Raw genomic sequence first — 20,829 nt, 5'->3', positions numbered from 1 at the left:
GAAATATCATTATTATGCCATTTTCCATCTTACATATATTATTTTCCTCTAATGATTGCCATAGATTTTGACCAAATCCACCACTATAAACATTATATATTGTGTTATCTAGTCTGTTCAAAATGTAGTTCATGCATAACTATTTTGCATGTTTCTGTTGGGTTTTATGTCCTAAAACTCGTGGTTTGTAAACAATAGAACTTATTCTGAAAATTCAATAAGTTGTTATTGAATATATTGTTTTTTTAGAAATCCAATAAACCTAAGTCCCTTGACTATTACATGAGTACTTGAACTTTATGTGGAGATATACAAGTGGATCAGGTTCAAGTAAATAATCAAAATAATCTATAGTATATGAATAAGGTTGGGTGTCTTATTCTGGTAACACTATTGGATGCGGCCTACTCTGTAGTTGTTACAAAAAGTTGTAAAGTGCTACATACGAAGTGATCCTAATTCGTGCATGTTGTGACCCGAGGAGTGAGAGCATCCTGTGCAAATGAGTTTTGTACAAGATCGGATCACGAAACCAGTCACTCTTACTTTATAACGCTGTTTATTGTTTAAGATTGACTATTTCAAAGTGATGACCTAGGTAACTTCACCTTAATCCTGAGCTAACTATGAACTTCTATTTATTCAGGATTATCCTTTGATATGCAAACGGTGAGAGTAGACCAACTGTCTCTACTCAATAAGCCTCCCATTTTGGGGATAAGATCGGATGAATAGTTGAGGACATAGGGTGCAAGACGGAATTCACTCATACCCGTTTAGGGGTAGTAGAGAGGTTGTTCTCAAGTGCTGATTTTGGGTCTCAAACAAGAGGCCGCATCCTCTCATTGGCCCGAAAGGGATTCAATTTATTGATTGGATGACAAATCAATTGTTTATTAGGGAATCAGTGGAACTTAAGAAACAAGAGGTAATTTCGAGGGTAAAAAAGAGATTCGACCTAGCTATTATTACAAACAACCTGTGAAAGGTTAACTTACTAATTATGGTTATATCAAGTGGACATAATATATCAACAGTGAGAGGAGTTAATCAGATGCGAATAGAATAAAGATAGAGTCCCATTCTACATGTCAATACCGACAAAAATGAAAGTTATAGTAAGAGGAAAATCCGTCGACTTTAAAAATCGTGAGGGTTCAAGTCCCTCTATCCCCAAAACCCTAAAAAGGCCCGTTGGCCTCTTTCATTTTAATTATTTATCCTTTCATTAGCAATTCACAATTCGTTATGTTTCTCATTCATTCGACTCTTTCACAAGCGTATTTGAGCGGAAATTTGATTTCTTATCACAAGGCTTGTGGTATGTATTCTATATGATACACGTACAAACGAACATCCTTGTGCAAGTAATCCCCCTTGTGAAATTTGAATGATTAACAATACTCTCGGATCGTTGGAGCTCATGATCTGTAAGTCTGCGAGGTCCCCCTACTAGCTCGTAAATGGATTAGCTCTAAAATAGCGTGATAAGTTAATTTAAAGTGTTCAAATTATAATTAAATGAAATTGGAGAAATATGATTTAAATATGATTTAAATATTTGAAGATGGAATTGTGTAAAAATTAATTTAATATTTGATATTAAATTAATTAGAATTATTTAAATTATTTATTAATTTTATTAAGAAAATTAATTTATGAAATTAATTTTGTAAAATTAATAATATTTTTAACTTTATTAAAAGAATTGATATATGAATCAATATTTGGTAAATTGAAAAGGAGGAAAAAGATACAAAATGAAAAATTAGCATTTTCTCCATTGTCTTCTTCTAAGTAGCTCACTAACAACTCACTTTAAGTCTTCATTAACTCCAATCATGAGTTGCATCTCATGCAGTAAATCTCTTTACATGAGTGTGCAATATATTGAAGAGATTGGAGTGTTTTGAAGCAATGCAATCAATCAAATTTTTCTGAAAAATTCGAGAGAAGAAAGGTATTCTTCATTTGGGTTGCAGCTGTGAGCTTGTCTTTGAATTTCCTTAATTCAGGCTTATTTTGAATCTCACTACTCAATCTAGAGGTCTACAATAAGATTCAGAGGAGATTTGCAGTTGGAATTCAAGCTTAGAGGAAGTTCTACAAATGTATGTCACGAAACCCATTTATTTTTGTTGAAGCATGTTTTCATTTCTGCCAAAATTAATGAATTTGAGTGCTTATGAATTTTGGTCTCTTCCGCTACATTATGGTACGTTCCAACAGTTTCCATGTCTCAAGTACATGCAAGCAATTTTCATTTGTTGGCTTAGCTTCTCCTTCAAACATTACAACATCTTCTTTCACAAACCTTGCTAGATATTGAAAGTTGTGAGACAAAGTAGAATTTCTTCTTGCCATCATTTGAATCGGCACTTAAATTTCTCATAAAATTTCTCCGTAATTTCCAACATGTGATGAATAATTTGGTATTGTTGATGACATTTATGTGAAACAAATCACAAAATATTTGTGAAACAAAGTAAATAACTTACCGAACAAGTTCTCACAAAATAAAATTAATATGCCAACAAATAAACTTGAGACATTATTCATCGTGCTTGAAACTTAAAAATAATATGTAAACATTTTGCTTAAAACTTGAGATATTACATTCTACAACTCTACATTATTTACGTGTACATCGCACATATCATGTACAAAACTTAAAATGTCACGAGAATATTGTACTTGATATCCATTATACATAATAGTAAAAGCATGTAAAGATAAGCCAATGGAAAAAGGAAATAGTAACAAAAATAGTGCAATACTCATGACTTAAATCACCGTTCTCATACATATAATTGTATGAACACAAAATTAGTGCTAAACATCAAATAATAATCCATTGCAAATATGCCAAACGGTGAACTTATGCCAACACATATGTGCCAATTTTTGTTTTTAATAACATGTGTTTAGTTTTGTTCTTTAGTGTGCTTTGTTCTGTAACCCACTATTTTTTTTTTTTTTTAATTTAAGAAAAAACCCTCAAACGGCAAAAAGAGGAAAAATGGCTAATAGGTTTTAAAATATAAAACCACACCAAGATTCGAGTATATGAAACTTTTGTGAAAAAGAAACTTCCTAGAGATGTCTCTTAACCAAAAAAAAAAAATAAAAAAACATAATAATTGCATTTAATATTGATTCTAATCAGTAAACCAGAGGCACAAGTGTAGCACATAAAGCCAAGATACACATAAAATCATAAAATATTCAACAAAATTACATACCATACATATTCTAAAACAATTTTATACATGTATGTGTTCTGGTGAAGTCGATGAGCAAAATCTCATTGATTTTACGTACCGAAAGCAAATAGAAGCAATATAAGTATTCTAAAACAATTTTATATATAAACAGAATATTAGTTTTAGAAATCATTAAATGTTTATTTATATTTACATAGAAACTGTAATATATAAAATTATTGTTTTATAATATATATGCAAACCAAATTAACCGATGAATATAAAAAAAGGGTAAAACAAAATAAAAGGAAATCACATTAAAATTTGGTCAGGCTGTCCATAACACAGGATTTAACAAACAAAACAAAATCCCACCAGCCACACCATGCTTGATCAAACAAAATCTAGGAGACTTTTTTTTCTTCATTTCTTTCAAAAGAACAGCCGTTGAGTACTTTTTTCTCTTAATGGTTAAACCGTTAGGGCAAATAAATAACCGAGTAAAATCCATGTACGATCTTACCGATGTGAGAGAAATAGCACATATAATATATATGTTGTTATTCTAAAGGGAAATGAGAAAAATGAAAAGTGTGTATTTCATTCTAGAAAACTTCGTATAAATACATATCTTGAATCTAAAATTAGATTCCACAATGTTTGCAACTAATTCCACTAACTCCACGAGAATAGAGACTTAGACTTGACTACAACTAAAAATAACTTCAACTATTTCCTAGAAACTAGTAATTGACTAGACCAACTCAAAGCCTAATTTGCAGTTTTGCATTACAAACATTCTCCTCCTAACTTGCTCCTAAGAGCTTGAAACGACTCACACAAAACCCAGGTTCAGCAAGTGATCATCCATCTTGTTGTACCATGCCCTAGGAGCTTGTTTCAACAGAGTCTTCTTCAACAAATAAATTCTTGTCCTGGTATGATGAATCTGAATCTGTCTCGTTATTTAACATAGATCTCTTCTTCTAACACTCCATTTAGGAATGCTGACTTCACATCTAGCCGATACACCTTCCATCCATTTTGGGCTGACACAGTAGCAACCTGATTGTGTCCATTCTTGCATGTTCCTTCTCGAGTGGATCCAACGAGAAGCCCATCTTTATTTTGAACAACTCATTCCCATTGGTATCAGAAATGAGGCAGTGCCTAATCGAATTGATCGGGTCATGTAGGAACAAGGTTCAAGTCTACCGGTCTGTTAGACTGCAACCTTACCACAATAGGACGAGAGGGAAATGGCCCCTAGCTTGCCCATGAAACTCTTTCAGTTGAGAGTCTGAATGAGTGAGTGAATAACTTCGTTTTTCTGGAGTCGTCATTTTCTATCAGGAACGCACGAAATCGGAGATCTTATTGTCTTGTGAATCTCCTTTGCTTCTTCAAACAACACTTTGAATCGCAAGAAAGGAATGAAAGTGGGCACAATCAGGTCCCCCCCCCATACCTCTCTCTCCCTCCCTCTCTATGTAACTTCCAGCTAGCGTGGGAGCAGCAACGATAGCGTCCAACAGTAGCAACGATGAGCGTGTGGCAGAGATCAAACGACGACTACGCATCTGACAACAAACAGCGACAGCAACGCAACTCTAGCGTGGATAGGCGACGACAATGCTTTTCCTCATCGGTGACAGTGACCAACGATGCAAAAACCCACAGGTATATGATTTTAGCAACCCACGCAGTCTAGATATGCTGGCAGCAATGTTTTTCCCAATTTCGACAAGGTTCGACAATGACCCACTCTATTTTGACTTTATATTCGTGTTACCCACTTTTTAATGACTTCATATGTGTCGGATTTAACGTATTTGAACACCTTTCAGCAAGATTTTGTGTCGTTTTGGTAAGAACTAGAACACTTTTCAGCAAGGTTTTGTACTGTGCCAATTTTTTTACCTTAAACTCTTTACCACTAATATTTCCAATATGTACAACAATGATTTTTCTGTTATCCTTCTTCTAAACAATACCCTCGCCCCCATCAAATTTTAGGATCGCTCTCTACCTTCTTCTTTTCGTTTTTGAACAGTTATGATTTTCTAATTGAATTGATTGTTGTCGCTCTGGTGATTTCTTGATTGAGGATGGTTTCTATTTGCTCTGAAATTTTGATTGAATCTTCCGCCATTTCTGGAATTTCATTTTCTAATCTCCAGAATTCTTACTCTAATCTTCGGTGATTTATTTTCCTATGAATGTTTACTCTAATGGAACTGAATGTCGTTGTTGCGGCGATTTCTTGAATTGAGGAATATTTTTCTCTGCTTTGTAATTTTATTGAATTTTCGATTTCACGATATTCAATCATTTTGGGAGTTTCTTTTTCTAATCTCTAGAATTCTCATTGTATCTTGTGTGCAATGATTTCTTTTCCAATGAATCTTGACTCTAATTGAACTGAATTTCGTTGTTGCTGTGATTTCTTGAAGTAAATATTGTTGTTGAGGTTATTTCTCGAACATTAACATGAAATCATTCTTATGTATATTGGTCTTGTCAAGCCTTTATCGCATATGAAATGTTTTCTCCTAACGTTGATATCAACCCAATTGATCTAAGAGTTTTTTTTTTTTTTTTTTCAACTCGTCCAGCCGAATTCATAAAAATTCTCTCTAACATAACCCCACTGTGCGCAGTTTTATGTAAAAGTTTCTGAAATTTGTTTTCTTCTTCTGCAACAGTTTGTGCTGCTGTAACAAAGACGGGGCCTTGTTCAAATCTGCAAGAAAGGAAATTGTTTTCTCGTATTCACCAATGAGATCCAAACTCCTCTTAGTCTTAGACTCTTAGGTATTGTACTTAAGAATTCTTTCTTTTGTTGTTTTTATTTTCCTTTTTTGGGGTTGGGTGCAGGTCCGAAGCAGTAGGGGAAAAGGAACATTATTGGTAGTTTATATTGCATTATATGTGGCAGAAGGTTTGTCTTCCTCCCTATTAACTCCCTAATTGTGAAGATTTCCAAACACCTTTATTCTATTTCAATCCAACTGTTAACTCCCTAATTGTGGAGACTTCATTTCATATTTTGACTCAATGTTCTCTAATTCCTGTTGTGCAATCGTATTCAAGTGTACTCCGTCTTTTACTACCATGTTCATAACTTCAAAACTACACAAGCTTAAATTTAAGACTCTGTCTCTAAACAAACATTATATTACCAACATTCTATTTCTCATTGGTTGTATTATCACGAACTTGCGTTGGACGTGAGAAGAGAACTAGATTATACTATTACTTTTAAGAACTTGAAGAAGTATTAACTTCCATTTCTTTTCTACATTCTTTCTTTTCTTAGAAAATCATATGATAGTGAATTTTCAGTGTTATTAATTCTTTAAATGCATTAGCTACTATATATCTTGCCATCTTAAACTGCATTGACTTTGTAGGTGCTCTAATGGGAGCTATGTATACTCTTTTTAAGTGGATGAGTGAATTTGAGTTTTCATTTAAATTTGTAAGTTTCCTTTTTATTTGTTGACAACGTTGGCTTGTTGCAGTTTGAATTACATTATGGTTCTTCACAAATATTTTTTTTAGAGATGGTTCAGTTATTTCTTCTTAAATCAAAAGATCATTGCTCTATATCCACACAATATGTTTTGTTTATTGTATTAGATGTTTTTTTCCTTCTTTGTTTGTGGCTTATCTTATGAGTGTGATAACTTGTAATGCTAGTTGTCCGTGTTCTATTATTGTTTGATTCTAAAATATATTATAGGTTTTGGAGGACCGAGTTTTTTGGATTCCATGGATACTTTGCTTGTTCATTTTATTGTAGAAGAAGGCAACTTCAATATGGCCACTGCCACTGCCAAAAAGAAACATAATCTGCAAACCAAGTTAACATAAATTCTTGATATTGCAATTTGATGTTGATTAGTTATTTATTTTGTGAGATTGAACTCTAATCTATAGGAACATGAGGTAACTTCTCTTTGCAACTCTAGTTTATGTCTACCTGTTTTGTAATTTATTGTTTCATTTATACTCTTCAATTTCATTTGTTTCCGGATAAAACGCTTCATACTCTTTTGTGTATCTATCTCTTGATTTTTTCTTTTAAAGACACTAAATCAAGTCAAATTTTCAAAATAAACGTACTATGAATGCAAGGTGGTACAAGAAATGATAGAGTGTTGGGCATAATTATCATGGGTATTTCCATTCATTACATTATTATTATTGCTTTATACATATTTATGATACTTTGATGAAGTATATGCAGTTGTCCCAATTTGCAGAACTCTTGATATTTTATAAGGTCATTAGTTGTCAAACGAGGTTATTCTTGCAGAACATATGTTTCAAGCTACAGAAGTTGCAGCCACTTGAAATACAACTAAATTAGAGTTCTTGAAAAGTTTGGGTGTGGATTTTGTTTCTCAAATGACAGGGCAATGTGATAACACAATGAAGGTAGTGACAGAAGGGTAGCAACATTGTAGTACTATATGGTAAGATGACACTACTTAGTTTCAAATTTGTGGTCACTTCATATGGGATTTGATTGCAATGTTCACGTAACTATATAATTGTCTATCACTTGGTTATATTTTTTTATATGTAGTTGAATTTAGGTCTTTTTCCAAAATACTTTTTGCACAAAATTGGTTTGGTTTAAATCTTTCCTTAGAAATGAAATCTTTCCTTGATATTTCTATTAATTTTGTAGTGAAACTCATGGATAGTTATCTTATGTAGGTCCATTTTTCGGTTTTGTACCAGTTTACTAGCGCCAGGCTAATATTAAGGATCTTGTCTACTATTGTAGTCAATCAAATATTACTATTCGATATTATAGAAGTTGAAATGTTTTTTTGTACAAGTAATCAACTAGTTTAAGCTTGGATTTATCAGGGTAATTTTAATGATGTTATTGTAAAAGTTTCATTTTTTATTCTAAGAGGTTTTGCATATCCAAGTTTGAGAGCTACTATAACACTTTCCTTTATACTTTTGTACAACCTGATGATGAAATAGAGCTCTGTTACTTTTTGTGAACAAGGCTCTCGAAAGCTTCAGGTAAATCATATGTGCATTGTTGTTGGGTGACCCGAAAGGGGAGTCTCATATGCATTCAAATGTTTATTGCCTTACCTGGTTAGTACAAGCCTCTCAACACTTCCTCTTGCACTTCAACATTGAAGCATATTTGTAAAACATAGTGCTCATCTGGTCTTTCTGTTTTGCTGCTTAATTATCAGAACTCAAAATCTCTTACTTTCCAATGACGGCTAAAACCCTTTCTCTGTGTTAATTTATGTAAAAGTGGATAGAAGCATAAACTACACAGTGAATGGTACTCTTCATTCTTTGCTTTTGGATTTAACTTCTGTCTTGAAAAGTCTCGCGTCTCTTTACCCGAATATCTTTGTTCAACATCATTTCCTTCTAAATCAACAGCAATTTCAACATTATCACGAACCGACATTACAGGTGAAGTAGGAACGAACAACTTCTTAGATTCATGATAATCTGGAATAACAACATTAGAACACAAATCAGGAGCAGGAGTCTGAAAAGTCATGTTAGCAAAAGCATAACCAGATTCAAGAAAAACATCATCAATTAAACTACCTATGGAAACCCTAGCATCTACGTGAGCTTTTACAAAAGGTTCAACAATCTCTTTAGGTTTCTAGGCGAGATGACATAATCATGCATCTGATCAGACTCACCACTAGAAGGGATTTTGTTTGGAACAATTTCAACATCAACCTCAATTAAATCAACCATTGTTTAAGACGATGAACTTTCTTTTTCTCTCTTTAGTTCCATATGGCTTACTAGTTCCAAAACATTTTCTTTTTGCTGAGGAAGGTGGAACCCCAACTTCCTTAATTTTAATAGGAAAACCCCCCACATGAGCACCATATTTGTTTGTAAAGGACGGTGGAATTTCATCAAGAACATGCATCTTGCGCTTAGCCTTTTCTTTGATCTTACCATTTTGCTGTCAAATGTGTGAGTCCATTGGCGAGTACTCACCATTAGAGATAACCGAGTGAGATAATCAAGAACACAAATTTTAAAAACAGGCAGTTGAGGGAGAAAGAAACCCACGATGTAACAAGGAAACTTATCACAATCAAACCTCTTATAATTTGAATTCAAACAGAAATTTGAAGTTAAAATCCAGTTAAACTTCCCTGAGTTCTCACTAACCATAATTAAGGCAGTTAATTGCATGATCTGCCTTGCGGGCTTCCACTGATGGGCCGAGATTCTCAACTGAATAGCTCAAGACTTTGATTGCTATGCCTTAAAAACACAAAGACTCAAGGTTGTTCTCAGAGCCTCAAAACGATCAACAGCAAGACACTTAGTAAAAATATCATTAATTTGATTTTTTGTGAACGTGCTCTAACAAAATCTGTTTACTTCTAACAAGATCACGAATAAAATGGTGTTTGATGTCAATATGCTTAGTTTGACTTGAAGGAACTCGTTTTAAAGAGATCCATGAGCGGAAGCGGATCATCCAAATTCTATTTCGATTGAAAAACATGAATTTACAGCAAACATACAAATTATGCATTTTAAGTAAAATTACAGCATGTTTTTTAAAAAAGAAATAGAGTTCCTTCAAGTCAAACTAAGCAGCTTCATAAGCCGTTACATACTTAGCCTCCATGGTGGAGTCCGCGATACACCTCTGCTTGGTACTTCGCCATACTACAGCCCCTCCATTATGAGTGAACACTAATCTTGATGTGGATTTTCAAGAATTCCTATCAGTCTAAAAATCAAAGTCTGTATATCCCGTAAGGATCAAATCCTTAGAACCATACACAAGCATGTAGTCCCTCGTTCTCCATAGACACTGGAAGATGTTCTTAATGGTTGTCCAGTGATTTAATCCTGAATTAAACTGATATCTACTGACTATCCCCACTGCATAGCAGATGTCAGGTCTAGTACATAACATCGCATACATCAAACTGCGGCCCACGGAAAATGCATAGGGGATCCGTCTTATATCCTCAACCTCTTAAGGAAACCAAGAAATCTATAGTTGTTTTGGGTTGTGTTTGTGGTAATAAAATAAATGAATGCGGCGGAGTTATGAAAAAAGTTGATAATACGGAAGATGCGATGAACGGGTTAAGAAGAGGTTCGGCTAACACTTCCTAGGATGCGTTCATGTTATGCGATCATGCAACACACATACAATAGCAAACCATCTCTTGACGCGAATGCTACGGCTTCTAATACTAGAACACATGCGATATTTGCGATGAGTCTATAGAACCTACACATAAGCCTCTATTCTTATTTATGTAATGACAAAATGATACACACACAAATAAGGCGACCACATAATATCATAACCTATCTCTAGGGTGCATGCGATGCAGGTTGCCAAACAGAGGTTATCTCTAAGTCCCTATCTCTTGCTTATGCAGATCTAATCTTGCTCTCTCGAGTCTAGATTCTAACCTAGCTCTCTCAAGTCTTAGGTTTTTTCTTTAGACTCTCTCTCGAGTAGCTCTAAAGGGGTGTTGGGCACAACATAAAACAAGATAATCGCATGCGATGAAGATTCTAGGACATGTTAGCTTAGTTCTTCTCAACCTATTCGGTAAATTTAGCTACTCATGCGTGCTTTCAAAAGAGTGAACAGATGTAGATAAAGAAATTCCATTGTATAGATATAGAGTTGAAATACAAAATAAAAATACAATATGAGAATAAAGAGCCTGGTAGCAATCTCTTGCTTCGCAAAGCTTTTACACTGTTTTTTCTACTCTGTTCAAAAGATAGTCTCGCTCTCGTGAGAGTCGGTTCGTTTTTAGCTTTTCGACGCCTTTAGGTTCTCTCTCGAGTTGCCCTGAGCGATCTTCCGGCGACTCTTCCCTTCTCTCGCTCCGCCTTCTAGGTGAAAGAAAAACTATGAACAAGGCTAATCTATCTAAGGGAAAATTATCTAAGTATCCGAACTCCTTTGCTGAAGGTTGCTTTTGGTATTTATAGAGCTTTGGGGTGAAAGATGGCTTCTCTCTTATGATTGCAAAGATGGGATGACTTTAATTCTCTGATTGATGCGCCGAATATTTGTCACCGAAAAGCTAGGTGTACTTGCTACAATAGACCGTTAGCGGCTTGTCAACTTAATTCGGACTCAGTCGTCATCAGCTTTCTGTCCCATCGTGATTAATTATGCTTTTCACCCAGATGCACCCACCAAGTTGCGCCGGCTCTATGCGACAATCCTTCTTGAGCAGATGTTTGAGAGCACAAATCACCACAAAGCCTTGCGGTAACGCTGCGCTCGACCGTTGCTTTCTTGTGATCGCACTTTTCACTTTGTATCAACGCATATTCTGCACAAAAATACAAAAGTTAACTGTTTTTATGCGATGAACGCATGCGACCGCAATGTTATGAACTTAATGCTTTTTGGACATATTTTATCAACGCAAACCTTCATTGTTTAATAACTTGGCACTGTAATAACGTGCATTTTTGCCCGTTATCCGTGATCAAGTGCCCCTTCACTGAAATGAGACATTCTCAACCATTAGACAGAAATAACTCCTTGTAACTGAATCTAATAGTCATCATTGTTTGGTCTAGAATTTTTTGACATCCTTAACAATTCTATGTAAGTGTAACTCCTCATTTTAGGTCTTAGAGTCTCGACCTAATGAGCCAACCTTAGGGAATAGTCAATTAGGAAAAGAGACTAAAGAAACCCTATCTATTTCTGGAGATCAAATAAAAAGTTATGCAAATCCACCATCATTTAGGGGGACACCCACGATGCCACGAGGCGATGCACAAAACTTTATCCATTCTAATGAAAGAGACCGAGGGATATGTTGTCACACGTCCCGCTCCCACTTACTATGAACACTCTCTTCATTCACCTTTGTATTGACCTATCCAAATGTCATCCGTAGGGGGACACCCTACCTCAAGGCCAAGGATAGATCTCACGATATGAACTTTTAGGGAGAAACGTGTAGAGGTTAAATTGAAGTATCATATACTCCATTTCCTCTCACTGAATGTTCTACCTAGGGTACATTAACTTAGAAAATTCGGCTACTAATTTTATCTAGTGATTTGTTTAATTTTCTCAAAAAATAGCATTTGCTTTTTATGATTAAACAACTTTGATTCAAGTCTTATTAAGCTCTTTAACAGACTTTCATCAAATTTTCATACATGTTACAAATCTATCTAATTCACCTTTCTAGGTAGGTTCCCCAGCAGGAGTACAACGTTTCCATCGACTTAAGTACCCATGCCTAGCCAGAACCAGCCTTAGACAAAAGGTCCCTTATAGATACATTTGTTACATATTTAATCTTTTATTAGGAATCAATTTAATCCTACTAAACCAATTTAAAAGATTAAACTTAGATCTCTAATCTTATTAGAAATGTGATTTTAGGTCAATACCTAAGGTTTTAAAAATTTTATAATACTTTTAAAAATGATTAAAGTCTAAGGTTTGCATGCAACTCTTTATTATTGATTTTAATTCTAATTTCGTTTATTATAACACTTATAAGAAATGAAACAATTAAAACTAACTAACATTGCAAGCTAAACATACATAAGTTATTTATAACAATTATAAATTAACCTAAGGTAGTGTCATGCTTCACGCAACGTTCATTCATTACTAATATATAACTTTTATATAAACAAGTAATAAATTAAACTATAGCATACATTCCATACAAACATTCAACATTATATTATAACATTTATAATATAAATGATGCATGCATGCATGCATATATTATAACTCTTATATTATATGATGCATGAGCATGCTTTATGTAATTTAAATCATGCATACTAATATATTATAACACTTATAATATAAAATGATACATGAAATGAAATGCATAACCTATGGTGGGTTTTAAAATTATATGACATGTATTATGGCATATAAAATAAACATACATCACATGTACATTTAAATAAAATTGATGGACTGGGATAGATTATCTCAAAACCAAAAATAAAAGGCTAAAATATTATAAAATTTGAGTCCACCGGTTTGGAAAAAGTGAACCGAGTCTTGAACCACTCAGCTCGAACCACTCCACCAAGAACTCTTGCAGCTTGATCATGTAGCAAACTCCTGATCGTCGAGTAATGAGCATCGCGTATAGATGATCATGTAAAAGTGATCATGTAGCTTTTGAGTAAGCGATGAGCATGAAAGTCTACGCGATCCTGCAGCGTGCATCGAGTATCACATACCATGTGATCATGTAGCTACTGACTATGCGATGAGCATGATAATCTACACGGTCGTTTAGCACGAAATCCTTGTGCCGAGTATCATATATCGCGCGATTGTCTACCTATCGAGCACCTATGCGATCATGCAGCCAACGCAACATGATCGTATATCAAACTTTACACGATCGCGTAGCATTAGCTATGCGATCATTTAGCAGATGCTACACGAACACATAGCAAAATCTAAACGATCGTTTAGCTCTAGCTCCACGATGCGGCCACTGTATCGTCTTCTCCATCGAAATGACTTGCAACCTTTCTTCTGAAGGTTCACGAACGACTCAAAACCAAACAAATACATACTCGATTGCAAGTTTAATGCCCAAAAACGTAGAGGCCCTTACAAATTAACTTTGTAATTTAAACAGAAAGCCACAAATAGAGACATCTATCCCGTAAACATCCATCAACAACCATCCACATACATTTAACAATTAAACACAATGCAAAAACTAAAACCCACCAAAATTGTAAATGATTTCAATACATAAATGGAATTTGGAATCAGAACTACAACTTGGCTCTGATACCAATTGAAGGAACTCGTTTTAAAGAGATCCATGAGCGAAAGAAAATCATCCAAATTCTATTTAGATTGAAAAATACAAATTTACAGCAAACATACAGATTATGCATTCTAAGTAAAATTATAGCCTACTTTTTATACAAGAAATAAAGTTCAAGAGATTATACTTTTGAAGAACACTTCTTCTCGTAAAACACTCAAACTGACACGAATTTTACAAACAGCAACAAAAACTTGAAGACCCTCTTCAAGAAAAACACGAACCAAAATAGAAGACACGGCCACTTGGATCCTTCGGTATACTCGGGGTGAGAGTCCAAGAGTTGTGGGCTCTGACTATTTTGGTTAGGAAGGAGTTTGACTTTTGAGGAGGAAGAAGATTGAGGAAGAACGTTGTCGTATAGAAAGATTTTTGATCGTGTAGTGTATAAGCCTATCGTATAGACTTTGTATTTTTCGTGTAGACTTGTTAGGGAAAAAATAGAAACTTATTTTCATTTATCCCATTTGCCACAAAAAAAAAAAAAAAAAAAAAAAAAAAAAAACTACTTAATCGCCTACTAAGGTGGTTGGAGAGAAAAGAGGGATTATTATTCAAAATAATAAATAATATAAATAAATATGATAACCAATTTATCGTATTATATTTATAATCTATAGTTTTAATATTTCATCATATACAATATAAGCTATAGTTCTTTTTCTCTATTTTATGGCATTTAATATAAATTACATTTATATTAAAATTAACAACTATTTGAATCTCATTCAAATATTTCTTTCCTCCAATTAAACTATAATGCATCAAATACATTATAACAATTATATCAAATATAATTGAATCAATTTACTTATATCATATATAATTAAATTCCCTCTTATTAATTTAAATAATTCAAATTAACCCAAAAACTGATTCTCAACTAAATCCTTTTAAGCTACCAAGGGGACCTTATGGACCTGTAACTTGAAGCTCCAATGGTACGTGAATAATTAATTAAACTCTTTAATTACATTATCCACCATTCTTTAACTGTTGGGCACTCCACTCAAGACCGACAGTTGTACTATTCGCACTGCAAATATATTTATGTGTCCATTAGATATAACCAATCAACAATACGATGACCCTTCACAAATTGCTCGTAAGTATAGCTGGGCCAACATACTGTTTTGCCCCTATAATTACATCTAACTCTTTAAGTACCATTGATCCCTCTAATGAACAATAGATCATAATCCTACTATGATTAAACCCCTTAGAGCCAGGAGAGGGTGTGGTGTCACATTGTTCAAGACCTGGAATCGGCCCTTAAGGGAGCAATTTATCTACTTACCCTATTTCGGGGAAGGAGTGAATTTCATCTTGTGTAACTAAGTTCTCAGGTCCCCAATCAGACGAATCCCCAAAATGGTAGGCTTGTTGAGTTAGCGATCTGGCCACTCTCACCCATACAAATTAACAGACCGCCCTCATAGGTAGAAGTTCACAACTCACTCAAGATTAAGTTCATGTTACCTATGAACGTCCTGGTGAAATGAAAATCTCTATTATGAACGGCATTATATAATGAAACTAAGCATTTCGTGGTCCGGTCTTATACAAACTCCTTTGTATAGAATATCCCTGCTCGCATGTCTAGTACATGAATGATCAGGATCAGATCATTTATAGCACTTTACAACATTTGTAATATCTACAAAGTGGGTCATACTCGTAGTGTCACCAGGATAAGGTACCCAGCCTTATCCATATATTACAAACCATTTAGGTTATCACTTAAACACGATTCACCTGTATGTCTCCACATACATGTTTAAGTTACAATGATAACCTTGGATGTTAGTTTATTGGTTTATGGTTAATGCAACTAAAAATCACATATTTTATAGACAAAGTGAATAAAAATATCATATATTATTAATCACATAAAAGTTTGTTCATACGAGGTTTAAAAATTATAGGACCCTACGAGATTTAGGGCATCAACCTCAACACTCATATTGTCACAGAAAAGAGTCATAACATCTTGTGAGATATCATACTCCATTAACATCTGCTTCATCCAAATTAATTGAGTACAGCTACTCCCTGCAACAACATATTCTACTTCAGTCGCAGACAAGATAACACAATTTTCTTTCTTGCTAAACCACAAAATCAAGTTGTTCTCTAAGAAGAAATAACCTCTAGAAGTACTCTTTCTATCTTCTGAGCAACTTGCCCAATTAGCATCACAATAACCAACTAGAGAGCTACTGGTATCAAGGGTATAATAAGCTATAATCTCTAGTTTCATTTGTTGGGGTTAGATGCCCTAAATCTCGCTGGGTTCAGTAGTTTGTAAGCATGTGTATGAACAAAAATTTTGTGATGTAATAATATGAGATATTTTCTTCACTACAGTCTTTGTTATATGAGATATTTTGTTGCATTACCACAAACCAATAAACTAAGATTTTTGGTTATCGTTGTAACTTAAACATGTTTGTGATGACATACAAGTGGATCGTGCATTAAGTGATAACCTAAATAGTTTGTAATAGATGGATAAATGAGGGAAACCTTATCCTATTGACACTATGAGTGTGACCTGCTTTGTAGATGTTACAAGTGTTGTAATGTACTACGGATGGTCTGATTCTGACCATTCATGTATTAAACATGCAAGCAGGGATGCTCTATACAAAAGAATTTGCATAAGATCAGACCAAAAATGTTTAGTCTCGTTATATAAATTCATTTATGATAGAGACTTTCATTTCACTAGGATAACCATAGGTAACATGACCTTAATCCTAAGTGAGTTGGGAACTCCTGCCTATAAGGGCAATCCTTTGATTTGTATGGGTGCGAATGGTCAGATCGCCGACTCAAACCTACCGCCTCAAACCTACCACTTTGGGGATTCGTTTGATTGGAGAGCTAGGAACTCAGCTACACAAGACGGAATTCACTTCTTCCCCGATTTATGGGTAAGTAGATAAATTGCTCCCTTAAGGGCTGATTTCGGGACTTGAGCAATGTCGCGCCATACCTTCTCTTGGCTCGAGAAGGATTTACTCATAGTAGGACTATGATGTATTGTTCATTAGAGGAATCGTTGGTACTTAAGGATTAAATGTAATTACAAGAGCAAAACGGTAAATTGGCCTAGTTGTACTTACGAGCGATTTGTGAAGGGTCATTGTACTGTTGATTGGTTATATCAAATGGACACAGAAATATATCTGTAGCGCGAAGAGTGTAGTTTTCGATCTTTAGTAGAATGCCCGACAGTTAAAAGATAGTGGATATCGTGATTAAAGAGTTTAGTCAGTTATTCATGTACCGTTGGAGCTTCAAGCTATAGGTCCATGAGGTCCCCTTGGTAGCTCAATGGATTCATGTTGAGAATCAGTTTTTGGGTTAGTTTGAAATGTTCATATTAACAAGAGGGAATTTGATTATATATGAGATATAATTGACTTAATATATTAGATACATTAATTGGAGGAATTATTATTAAATGTTATAAGGGAGAAAAAGAACTATGGTTTATATATTGCATGAGATGATATTAAAACTATAGGTTATGAATATATTGATTATATTTGTAATTAAATCAATTATATGATAATTGGTTACGGTTTTTTCTCCCATAACCAACTTAATGGGAAGTTGTGATCAATTATGGTAACTGATGGTTAAAATGAAAATCGTTTTCATTTTTACACTAAGCGATCATTACGAATTTGAGAATCGGACGATCAAAAGCATAAGCTATAAGATCGCTTGAAAGCATACACGATCGTGTAGCAAGTTTTCTATACGATAATAACTTATCCTCTAAACGATCGAGTACACTGTCTATACGATAGACTAAATCTTTCTCCCATTTACTCGATCATCTACACGATCTGAAAATTCCTCCTACCCTCTACCAAATCCTATAGAGCCCACAACTCCTAGATTCTCACATTGAGAATACCAAGGTAACCTGCTGGTGGTGTCTGTTTACTGTTCAAAGGACGAGTGTAGATTGGTTCTTGTTCGAGGAAATTGTTGAAACCTGACGTTCATGTTTGGTGAACAATCGTGCAACAAAGTTCGAGGGAACGAGAAGAATAGTTCTTCAAAAGTAAGTTCACTTGAACCTTTGTATTTCCCTTTTGTAGCATGCTGTAATTTAGAGTTTTGCATAACTATTACTGTGTGATTGTAAATGTGTATGTTCTGTCACAATGGGATTTGGAACGATCTTGCTTCAGCTCATGGGTCTCTTTGTTAAGAGTTCCTTCACCATTAATGTATTTGATGATTCTCTTTGTACTGAGTAAATGATTATTTTTAGGATAGGATTGATATCTAGCACATACTGTTGGGATTGGTGTCCTAAATCTCCTGGTAGTCTCATAGTTTGTAAACATTCTGTAAATATATTGTTATTAATAAAATAAGTATTATTTTATAAGCATTTTCTCAATTCAATAAACTAAGATCCGAAGTTATTTAATGTAACTTAAGCATGTATGTAGAGACATACAAGTGGATCATGCCTTAAGTAATAACATAAATGGTCTGTAGTAGATGGGTAAAGGAGGGATACCTTATCCTAGTGACACTACGGATACGATCCGCTTTGTAGATGTTACAAGTGTTGTAAAGTGCTACAAATGGCCCGATCCTGACCATTCATGTGGAGACATGCGAGCAGGTATCCTATACAAAGAGTTTGTATAAGACCGGACCACGAAATGATAAGTCTCTTTATATAACGCTGTTGATAATTGAGATTTACATTTCACTAGAATGACCATAGGTGACATGACCTTAATCCTGAGTGAGTAAGGAACTTCTGCTATAAGAGCGATCCTTTGATTTGTATGGGTGAGAGTGGCCAGATTTCCAACTCAACAAGCCTACCATTTTAGGGATTTGTCTGATTGGGGAGCTGGGAACTCAGCTATATAAGACGGAATTCACTCTTTCTCTAAAGTAGGGTAAGTAGATAAATTGCTCCCTTAAGGATTGATTCCAGGTCTTGAACATAGTGGCCACACCTTTTCTTGGGAAGAGAGAACTAAATCATAGTGGGACTATGACTTATTGTTCACTAGAGGAATCAGTGATACTTAAGAAGTTAGATGTAACTACAGGTGCAAAATGGTAAATTAGTCCAGCTGTACTTACGAGATTTGTGAAGAGTCATCGCACTGTTGATTGGTTACATGGACATAGAAATATATCTATAGTGTGAACAATGCAGCTATCAGTCTTTAGTGGAGTGACTGACAGTTAATGAATGGTGGATCTCGTGATTAAAGAGTTTAGTTAGATATTCATGTACCGTTGGAGCTTCAAGCTACAGGTCCGTAAGGTCCCTTTGGTAGCTCAATGAGTTCAAGTTGAGAATCAGATTTTGGGTTAGTTTGAAGTATTCAAATTAACAAGAGAAATTTGATTATATACGATATAATTAAATTAAAATGAGATATAATTGATATGACATATTTGATATATTATATGATTGGATAAATTAATATAAATACGATTTATATTAAATGCCATAAAATAGAAAAAGAACTATAGTTTATATGTTACATATGATGCAATATTAAAACTATAGGTTATAAATATAATATGATAAGTTAGTTATTATATTCATCTATAATGTATTGATTATGTGATAATTAATTATTCTTTTTCTTAATAACCGGCTTGAGTGGGAAGTTATTTGCAGTTTATGGTAACTGTGAGATAAAAAGGAAAATGGTTTTCCAAATCAAAGAGAATCGGTGATTTTTTTTTATCGTCTCACAGAAAGAAAAACTATCGAGTAAAAGAGTTTTACTAAATGATAGTATCTCACAGCCTAAACGATCAAGTATTGCATTTACTATACGATAGTTACTCGTTGTTACACGATCGAGTAGCAAGTTTATACAATAGGCTTCTTCTTCTATACGAACAAGTATCAAGTCTATACGATAGACTTCCATCTTCTGTCATATACTCAATCGTTCACTTCCTCCATTCCTCTATCCAAAGTCATACAGAGCCCACAACTCCTAGATTCTCACACCGAGAATACCAAGGTAACTCTTATGGTGGTGCTCTAGTTCTGTTCGAGGATCGAGGATCGAGTTGTACTTAATTGTGATCGAGGTTCATCCAGTTGCTCATTAAGATCGAGTTCTGATCATTGCGTTTGAGTTCATGATGTTGGACGCATTGCTAAATGATCGAGGGATACTTGAAGAAAAGGTTCTTCAAAGGTATTGCATACTCTATCCATTGTTTGTTTTTAAAAGAAGCTTGTTGTAATTTACTCGTTATGCATAATCTGTTATTTTAGAATGTAAGTGTTTGTGTTCTTTCTCAATGGAGTTTGGAACGATCCACTTTCGCTCACTGGTTCTCTATTTAGAGTTCCTTCACATACACCAACGGTAAAGGCAATGTCGAGTCTACTAACAGTCAAATAAAGCAAGCTCACAATGATGCTTCTATAAAGACTCTCATCAATATTAGTCCCATCAGTGTCTTTTGACATTTCTACATGAGTTAGAGCATGAATTCTTTTAGCACGGACACTTTCAAGGCCAAATCTCTTTACTAAATCCTTGGCATATTTGTTTTGTGATATAAAGATTCCTTTATTAACTTGTTTGATTTGAAATCCCATAAAATAGGATAGTTCTCCTACCATACTCATTTCAAATTCATCATGCATCTGTTTCACAAAGAGCTCAACCATCTCTTAAGACGTTCCTCCAAAAAAAATATCATCAACATAAATTTGAACAATCACAAACTTTTTA

General features: G+C 34.4%; 1 long non-coding RNA gene across 21 annotated transcripts; it reads left to right on the top strand.

Moving 5' to 3' along the window:
* The first annotated feature begins 3,806 nt into the window (after positions 1 to 3,806).
* Positions 3,807 to 8,148, top strand: LOC120087748 (uncharacterized). Of its 21 annotated transcripts, none has more exons than XR_016530750.1 (6): positions 3,807 to 4,883; positions 5,909 to 5,971; positions 6,081 to 6,144; positions 6,617 to 6,684; positions 7,525 to 7,684; positions 7,932 to 8,148. It is a non-coding gene; the product is annotated as an uncharacterized LOC120087748 (long non-coding RNA). The 21 variants fall into 21 exon arrangements; XR_016530747.1 differs by having other exon boundaries at positions 6,949 to 7,684; XR_016530751.1 differs by lacking the exon at positions 6,617 to 6,684.
* Positions 8,149 to 20,829: the final 12,681 nt, after the last annotated feature.

This window comes from Benincasa hispida, chromosome 1, assembly GCF_027475165.1.
Source record: "Benincasa hispida cultivar pf3 chromosome 1, pf3_genome.v1.1, whole genome shotgun sequence".
Classification (NCBI taxonomy): Eukaryota; Viridiplantae; Streptophyta; class Magnoliopsida; order Cucurbitales; family Cucurbitaceae; genus Benincasa; species Benincasa hispida.
Note: the sequence above shows the minus strand (reverse complement) of the source record. Positions and strands in the feature narration are given on the sequence as shown.